The sequence below is a fragment of the Ambystoma mexicanum genome, chromosome 12 (assembly GCF_040938575.1).
Source record: "Ambystoma mexicanum isolate Mex_15411 chromosome 12, UKY_AmexF1_1, whole genome shotgun sequence".
NCBI classification, from domain to species: Eukaryota; Metazoa; Chordata; class Amphibia; order Caudata; family Ambystomatidae; genus Ambystoma; species Ambystoma mexicanum.
The window spans coordinates 368,185,714-368,195,159 of NC_090936.1; positions in this window are offsets into that span (position 1 = coordinate 368,185,714).

A 9,446-nucleotide genomic window follows, 5' to 3' on the forward strand; every position below is an offset into this window, starting at 1 on the left:
TTCATTTATAGGTATGTTTTTGTTTGCTAGTACTTGTAGCAAGTACATCAGAAATTATTGTGGATCTTCTTGTGAGTGTATAGTGAATTTGACCATTCCAGCACAGTAGTCCAATTCCTGCCTTATTCCAGAAACACTAACTGTTGTCAGGATTGTTGGTTGCATTTCTATGAAGGACTAACATTTGCAAACACAATTGGTCTGTACTGTGTAAGTAAATGTTGTCAATAATTGGTGGCAATTGGAATAGAATATGTCTTGCTACATTTGCGTAGCAATTTACACCAGTTATATTTGAAAATTTGAATGGACCTGACAGTTCTGTGTCCAAATCATTTGTTGGGAGTGTGCGTTGCTTCTTTGAAGAGGTAGTTGAGTTAATTTGAGCAGTAGATTCTTCTTTGGTTGTCTTCCTTGATGAAGTATTAGCTTCTTTTACTTTCTTAGTAGGAATGGCTGTGAGATCCTGCATAGATTGAGTCTGAAGTAGTTTTCTTTTACACTGTTTTGGTTTTTGCAGAACAGGATAGGTTTTTAGATGGGGGTGTAGAGTGAACGCAGTCTATTGTATTCTAGAATGCAAGAAATATCAGCATTTACTTTACTTGCATCAAAGTTGATTAGAAATAGTCTGTCAAGTGTACGTAAGCGTGAAAGTTTTACATAGCTCATGCCTTCTTTAAAGACTGTGCTACCAATATCTATCCATGCTTTATCTAGGGTAAGACCTTGTGATTTGTGAATGGTGACTGCCTATGCTAGAGTTAGAGAAAATTGTTCTCTGCGTACATACATGTATTTGAAAAGAAGGAAGCGGGCTGTTGAGCATCCTATCCTTTTAATTTCGGATAGTTTGTCAAAGAGAATATTGACAAACTGAATGTTGTCACGTGGGTAGGTTTGAAAGCCAACAACTGTACCAAGTGCTCCATTAACTGGTGCTTGCTCCACGTCAAGGTTTCGTTTGAGCATTACTCTACAGTTTAAAGATAATTTTAATATTTTCTCCAAACCAGCTGTGTTAGAGTTTTCCAAGGTGTTTAGCCTTGTTGTGGCTTGTTGACACATGGGTAGTGTCATACCATGTACGTCCAGTTTGTCTGTGGAGGCACTTTGAACTATTGGTTGCATTTCTTTTTTTAACATGGTTTCATTACATTTTGAACAGCTTGCAAGAGTTGGCATCAAGGACATACAATTGACATTTGTGTGTGCTAATTGTTCCATGACATCAGTAGCACATGACTTATGGCCATAGAGTGCATGGATGTGCCTGGTTTTTAATATAGATTGTGCTTCTTGAGATAGTACACCAACTCTAATACTTTTTAAAATGTTGGCGTATGTCAGGTCTGCAGACTGATGCATATTTTCAGTTAATTCTCTGTATTGGAAATGTTGCCAAAGGTTGACATTTCCTATGCTGCCAAGAGTTTTACGGCACAGTTTGTGCCCTAAGGTTTTAAAAATAGGTTCAGCTTTCACTGGTGTTAATTGAAGAAGATCTATGAAAACAATAATGTGTTTTCCTCCAAAGAGCTCTTCGTAGTCTCTTTTGAGGACCTCTTATAGTCTGAGGTGAATTAAAGCCAACATTAGGTTGGAGACCATGCTCACCTCATCTATTAGCAGCATTTTCATTTGTTTGAAAACTCTGCGTAGTTCCATTGCAGCTTCTGTAGAAAGTTTATAGTAGTCTCATTTATTTTGGTGTTCTACTGGAAGGAGTAGTAATCGGTGTAAAGTGACACCGCCTATGTTGTAGGCAGCTAAACCTTTGGGGGCAGTTACAACAGCTGACAGTTTATTGTTTGTCAATTCTTGGAGGAACTTGCTGATGATTTTGATTAAGAATGTTTTGCCTGAACCAGCTTGACCACTCATGTACAGCAGTATAGGTTTGTAATCTTGGCAGGTAGTTTTTATTTTCATGTTGCACACCATGTTCAATTTGTTTTGTTACTTCTTGGAAAATGCTACACTGCTCATTGTTTATTTGTGATTTCAGTACAGCAAAGTCTTCTGTTGATTGCTCATACTGACACATGGGGCCTCATTACGACCCAGGCGGTAGCCCGGCTGTCACCGGTAATGATTTTTTACCAGGTCCTAGAAAAGGGCAATAACCGGGTCATTCCGACCTTGGCGGACCAGGTAATTGCCCTTTTCTGGGACCTGGTAAAAATCAATCCCCATTCCCATCTGAGCCCCATAGGACTCAATGGGAATGGGGATGATGCTAACAACGGGCCCGTTAATGACGGGCCCATTGCTAGCATCCTGGCCTGCTAGTGGGTCCCGCTTTTCACATCTGGTCTGACCAGGCGTAAAAAGCGGAAACCCGCTAGCAGGCCTCGTAATAGGGCAGCCCGTAATAAACGGTGCTGGTCCCGCACCGGCACTGTTCACTACAGGACCACCAGGGTCCTAATGAGGCCCATGGTGTTTTCTACTTCTGTCATGGCTAATTCTGCCTCATTTGCTATTAGTGGCTGTCCAAGTGGTTCTTGCCTCCCTGTTACAGAAGGTTGACTACTGTCAGGAGTGTCCACATCTAGTTGGGCCTGGAGTTATTTTTCATGGTGCTGTTCATTGTGCAACATTGTTTGGTACTGTGTAAAGTTTATGTCTGTTATAGTGCTTTCATTTGCTTTGAAAGCGTCTTCATAGAAGTCATACGTATCCAGTAACTCTTCTTTTCTCCATGGTTTAAAAAGTTGTAGCAGGGACATGTAATACAGTTCTTTATGTTGAGGAGTTTTTAATGACAATTTGATATGATTAATTAAGCCACATTTGGTAAGTTTCACTAGGCTGCCTTCACAATTTGCTACTCTGTATTTACCTTTCTTTTCATCTGGTTTAATATTATTTTTGTATGTGAAGTTTTGAGCTACGTGGTAGAGACACATGGTTTCCAAACTCCGGTTTGGGTAGTGTCTAGTAAATTGTTTTTCAAAATGTCTTGGCTGTTGGGATCATTTTTGGCTATTGTTTCTATGTCCTCATATGATTTGAGAACTCTTTCTAGATTTAGCAGGACCAAAACTTAGCCAAACTATATTGTCAGATTTTCCATATAAGGCAGTACCGATTAAACGGTCTGCAGCTTCATAGCAGCCACATTCTCTATGAGAGAGCATTTTTATGGCCCAGCTGTACAATTTGTGATAGTGTTTTGTCAGATGATGTCATCCCAGAGGTCCTGAAGCTCTGTTTTCTCTGCTTTGGTTAAGTAGGCTGTGACATATTGTGCAACTGCAGTGGAATTGTCTGCAATGTACTGCACATCTATGTTTGCATTCCATAGGAGGGCAATGATTGCATTGTAATCATTGATGTATTTTGATTCTTCTGTTCTTTTTATGTAATATGTGTTCTTAGGTGATTTACCTTTGACACTATGTCTTACTGAAGACATGAAGCTGTTTACTTGACCTGTTGTTGAAACTGGTCTAGGGAAACCAAAGCAGCATTTGGTGTAGTATTTCCCTTTGTTTTTATATTAGCGACGACAATATTTCCCACATTTGTGTCTTTGGGGGGAGCGGGGGAATCAAGACTTTAAACCCCGGGCTCTTAGAAACATCCATATCAGATAAAGACAGCAGAAGATATGGCAGAGGGGTTGCCTCATGGAACTGTTCTGGTTACAACCATGGTTTTGATTGGTTTGATCAATAAAAGGAAGGGGGGGTGGGTGGGGGGAAGAGGGAGGGAGGGGTGGGGAAAAGTATGAAGACAATACTAGACTCTACAAGAAAGTACAAGGGTGTGGAATAAGAGGTTCTTGTTGATAACAATGTTCTTAACACATGTTGTAACGAAAGCTCAACTATTGTCTTAAGTAAAAATGAAAATAAAGTTGGTAAAAAAAAAGAAATTGTAAAATTTGTGCATGAAGGTCACTATGTGTTGTTTGTGAAGGGATTTCACAAGTGACATATTTTTGGATGAACTGCAAAAGTGGCATCACTTTCCTTACCAAATTTAGGAATATCTTTAATCGACAAATGCATGTGGATGTGTGGTGCTCCTCTGGCTTGGTATTCTTTTCTCCAAAAGAAGTGTTGCGAGGGGAGGAACAGTTTTATTACAAATGAAGTGTAGCATAGCAATGAAACGATGATGGAAATATCTTGATACATTCACAGGATCTAGAGAGCAGAGTTCTCCTGGTGTTTTTATATCTGTTTGTTTTGTTTTTGTTTGCTATGCATAGGAAATCGTGTAAATCTTCCCATGCATATTCTGCACAACTTAATGTCACAAATCAAGTGGGTGGCCAAGGTTTCTTATCATACAGCGTACATCTCTGTGACGTCAGAACCAGTATTCCTTTGTACCACACATGTATGCTAAAAGATATGTAATGCTTGACTGTAAAATCTCATCTTTTTCTTGCACTTTTTGTAGTAATTCTATAGCTGACATTTTGAAAATGAGTACCTGATTTCAATGTGTGTGCAACTCCGTAGCATAGAGTTCCTAGTTCACTTTCAAAGAGAAGGTGGAATATGTATTCCACGTTTTGTCAGAATCTGGGGTCTTCAGAATACATTCGTAAAGAGCGGTATTCTGATGCTGTTATTTGTGTGGGTCTATCATCGTACTTTCCACCTCTTCCAGTAGGAAAGAGTAGAGGGAAGGCACGTGCTTCTATACTTTTTTGCCATATGCTGATTGGAGATCCTTTGGCTTGTCGCATTTGGTACGTTTCCAGTGCATCATCTATGGTGTCTTTAGAGTGTAATGGGTGAATTGTATAATGGTCTAAAATATTGGATTTTGTAGCAGGATCTAGAAGTTGAAATGGACCAGTTTCTGATGACTCTTCAATTATTTCCGTGGTTTCCCTCAGGTTTTCTTCAATATTAATTTCTCTGTAGTATTCATTGTTGTCTTTTAGTTGTTGCCAAATTATCTTGTCTTTTGTAGGTACACCATTTACTAAGATAATTAAAGATTGATCTATTGGACGTGTCACTTCCAGAGTGTGTACATTTTCTTTGAGATCTAATGGCAAATAAACTACTTTGCCACAAATGCCTTTCACTAATTCAGAGGGAGGTAGTTTTGCTGTTTTTGGTTGAAGGCGTATTATTGCTTGAAATGGGTGCACTGTTTGAACTATGATGCTCTCATATAAGTTGAGTTGTTGCAGGGGTTTTGGTAATAGGATGAATTCCAAGTTATTTGTGACAGCACGTGAAGGTTTTTGGTTGTTGTCAAGTTTTGCAGTGCAAAGTGTTAAGGGGTCAGTAATTTCGTATTTGTTTTCTGCTATAAGATTGAGAGCTAATTGGAACCATTTGGAATCTTCATGGTCTTCTATTTTGTATGTTATGTCTATAGTTTTTGTGCTATTATTATACAAAATTCTGCGGCAACATACAAACAAATGGTTGGGTACTTCAGCAGATGTACTTTTAAACTTTAATATTTCTTTTCTGTATGTGTGTAATACAAGGTTGCCATCTGTACAGTTGTTGGTAGTCTGTTGTAAATCTATTGCATTTTGTAAGTTGCTTTCAATTCCAAAATATTTTCTCTGGATATTGTCTATTTCTTCAAGTAGTTGTTTGGCTGTACCATGTAGAAGATTATTTAAGTTGGCTAGTGCTAAAGCAGGACTTTTGGCATAGTACAGTTTATGGACCAGATTTCTTATAGTTGTATGGTGTGTTTATATCATTTTGATATGATGGAAGGTGCTTTTGGAAATAGGTCCAGAAATGCAGGCTAATGAATGTCCTTGTAGTCCTGTGTATTTGCGCACTGGACAGGGGTCCATATTTTGTAGTAGTTTAATTTTGAATTTGTCTGTGCCTTTCACATACTGATTGAGGAACTGGCGTAAAGATACTTAGTTTTGTTAGTGGTTTCATTCTGTTTAAAACTAAAATAAATAATTTCCTTTTGAGAAGGATTGCACTGTCTATGAGAGCTTCTAGGATTCATTTTCTACGGTAGATTTTAAGGGTTGTTCGTGATTTCTCTCCTGTTTTTAGAAGGTTCTGAAGGACTCTGTGGCGGAAATGTTTTTGTAAAAGAATTCTTTTGGTATGCTTACTTGCCGCTACATCAAGATATATAGGTGCAGTGTTAGCACTACTGGTAGCTGCAGTCTTGTTAATCACTTTCTGTTTCGTTTTACATTTTGAAAGAGGAGGCAAAGTTTCTATATTGGAAGTTTGTTTTGTTTCGCTTAATGACTTTATTAGCTGTTTTGTTTTAACTTTTTGTACACATTCAGCTAGAGATGGATGCTTATTTTCGAGAGTTTTAGTTTGATTTCGTGACATTTTTCGTTGCTTTCTATGGAGTTGCTTTTTGGTAGGCATTCTTTGGAGCAAATTGGGAGAAAAAAGAAAGTGTGGGTTGGGATCTTGAGCAGTGTATGTGTGCTTTGTGCATGAGTGTCTGAGTATGATGGTAAGGATGTATGTAGAGGTGTGTGATTGTGCAATAGGCTATTTTTGTATTTGTGTGTTACTATACTGGTGTTCCGATTGCAATAGAAAGTATGCAGCTGTTGAGGTGAAGCACAAATACTGAATCTAATTTTGCAGTGTGAATACAATTGTTTGCTCTAGAATAGTAGAATTCTACAGTGTTTGAGTAACAGTTCGAACATTATGGCAGTATTGCACTTACTTTTTTGGATGAAAGAGTAGGTTTCTGTCATGGCCACGGGCCACAGAACACAAAAACCACACCATCTAGTGACAGGGGCAATGGGTTACTTGATTCACTTATGTCCCTTTGGGACTCAAACACAGGGGTCCTGGCTGGGCTCAGTCCTAGTGCCTTTGGCGCCAGGCTCATATAGAGATGTGAGCAGGAACACTTCATTTCAGTGCAGGAGTGCTTATTTTACTTCAGTGCACACTATTTCAGTGCAGGAGTGCTTTTATTTTACTTCAGTGCTGGAGTGCTTTTATTTTACAAGAACTTTCCAGGTGCTGAAAGCCTTTATTCCAGAGAACATACCCATGTGCTGACTCATCGGGTATGGCTCCCTAGGCCTGGTCTTCAGGTGCTGACTCATCGGGTGTGACAGGGCATGGCAGCAGGCAGGACAGAGCTGCTGGGCGTGGCCAGGAACAAGACTATATAAACCCACCGATCCCTCAAGCAAACGCTTCGTGTTACTTTGCACCTCTGTGCAATGTGACGCTCACCGCCACCTGGACCAGCTACTTACCTTGTGATCCTGCAACAACAGCATCCTTACCTGGACCCTGGTTCGCATCTCATGGCAACGCTCCATCTTCTTGGCAGATCCTAAATCGATGCTGCAGCAACTGCGCTCTCTGTCCCACGAAGCCGATGTCCTGAAACGAGAAAAGAAGAGAAGACAAGGTTAGAACTCCCAAAAACACCCAACCCAGGGTCATCCCACATTTAAAACCCAACGCGCACCCTAAGGCACCATTAAAGGCTACTTACCAGCTGTCAGGCCATCTCAGCCCCGCTCCTCTGTACCGCCGGCTCCGTTTCTTCTACCGCCGGCACCGCTACACCACCTGCAAGGGGAGAGAGCAGAGAAAAAAGACATTACATACAAAGGACAGAGAACAAACTTTACAAATGCAATTACAACAGTAGGAAGACAAGCAGGCAAGTGGAAACAAGGGAAACACTTACCTACAAGAGAAGTGGACTAGTCGCAGCTGGCCTGGACTTCCACAACAAGGGACCAGTGAAGGAACTCGTTTTCTTCAACAAGCGCCCCTACCAGCAGCAGCAGGAGGGAGAGTTCATCATCATCATTCAGCAGGTGAGCCTCAAGAGTAGTGCAACCCCAGGGCAGCCACATCCATGGACAACAGGTCTGGAGAAGGGGTCAGGGACCACAGGCTGCATACTCATACAACCCCCCCTTATATTCACGGAGGAACCGCACTGCTCATCACCGCAGTTTCCCACACAGATGCAGAGGGAGGAACAGACACGAGGAGTTTCATCTCTGGGATGGTTGCAACCGTGCCCCAACGCCTCCGCAGAGACCAGGTGAGTGTAACAGTTTCTTCTGAGTTCTTGTTCGTACTTCAGACGCTGCTGCTTTTCAGGAGAGTGGTCTTCACTGCCATTCTGAAAGAAAGAAGTTAGTAAATATGTGTGTTAATAGCACTGTTAATGTACACATGGATTTCTTTGTTTTTGCAGTAGTAGTGCTTTCTGATAACTGTGCATAGCATGAACATGCACTTTTCTTTGCCTATGTACATTCTGTATATTTTATTTAGAATCTGTTAGTTGAATGTGCTTTAGAAAGGAGTACAATAGTAAGCGCACAGAGCACACTTGGTGTTATTGGATGTTAGGAGATAGAAGAAATAATCGTATGCTTTATTTGCTATTTTTACAGGGTAAATGGCAGGAACTGTATGGAAAAGTATGTAATGTATGCATTTGTGAAGGTGTGGGAAATAAATCAGAAGAATTTGATGGGGTCAGCAGCTTATTACTCAGTAGGTGATTACTAAAGTACTGGGTGATTCTGTGGTGCTTGGAGATGGGAGAGTCTCAAATAAAGTAACGGTTGCCAGGAAGGACCTGGTGCTTGTGTTGCAGACTGAAGGGACGGGGGGAGATATTGTATGTTTTGGTTTACAACACTGTACATAGTTGTGGATGATGTGATAGATATGACTGCACCTCAACCAGCTGGAATGAGAGAGCTGTGTAGATTGGAAGAACAGTTGTAGAGGCAGTGGTGTTGTTTCAGCTGGGAGCCTTTCAAATGATATTGGATATCTGTGTGCATAAATAAAGATGCATGTACTCATCCTGGTTGCGTGTAATCTTATAACACACTAGAAAGCCTTTTCCATAATTATACTGAAATTACACTTTGTTGGATAGCTGTGTGTGTTGTGTCTGATTACTAATATAGTCATTTGTAAAGGAAGGTGAAACGATAGAATGTATGTGAAATATGCAGAATGTATTGAAAGGAAATGTTATGTACATCTTATGCACTATAATGCATTAAATGCTATCATGGTTGAAATGTGGTTAAATACGTGGCAGTGGTTACAGAAATAATAGAATGAATGAAGAAAATAACAGTTTGCACATTGCAGTTAATAATATGGGTAAATAAAAATGTGGAGAGCAGACAACTTTGCAAGTGGCACTTGATTATAGTAGATGGGAGAAATGACAGTAAGCTTGTTTTACAGGTTACACAGGGTAAGTGGCAGTTATTCTGTTAACATGTATTTATACAAGAAATGTACATGTACCATACATGCCAATCCTCCTGATTTCGGTGGAAGACTCCTGATTTTTCTGTGAAAAATACTATTTTTCACGTCCTCCCGCCGAAAATACATCTTTGCCCAATGCATTCTTATGACACGAATGTTGTCTCCCGATTTTTCAGAAGAAATGTACCTCCCAGGTGGGTCGGAATGTTGGCATGTATGATGTACTGT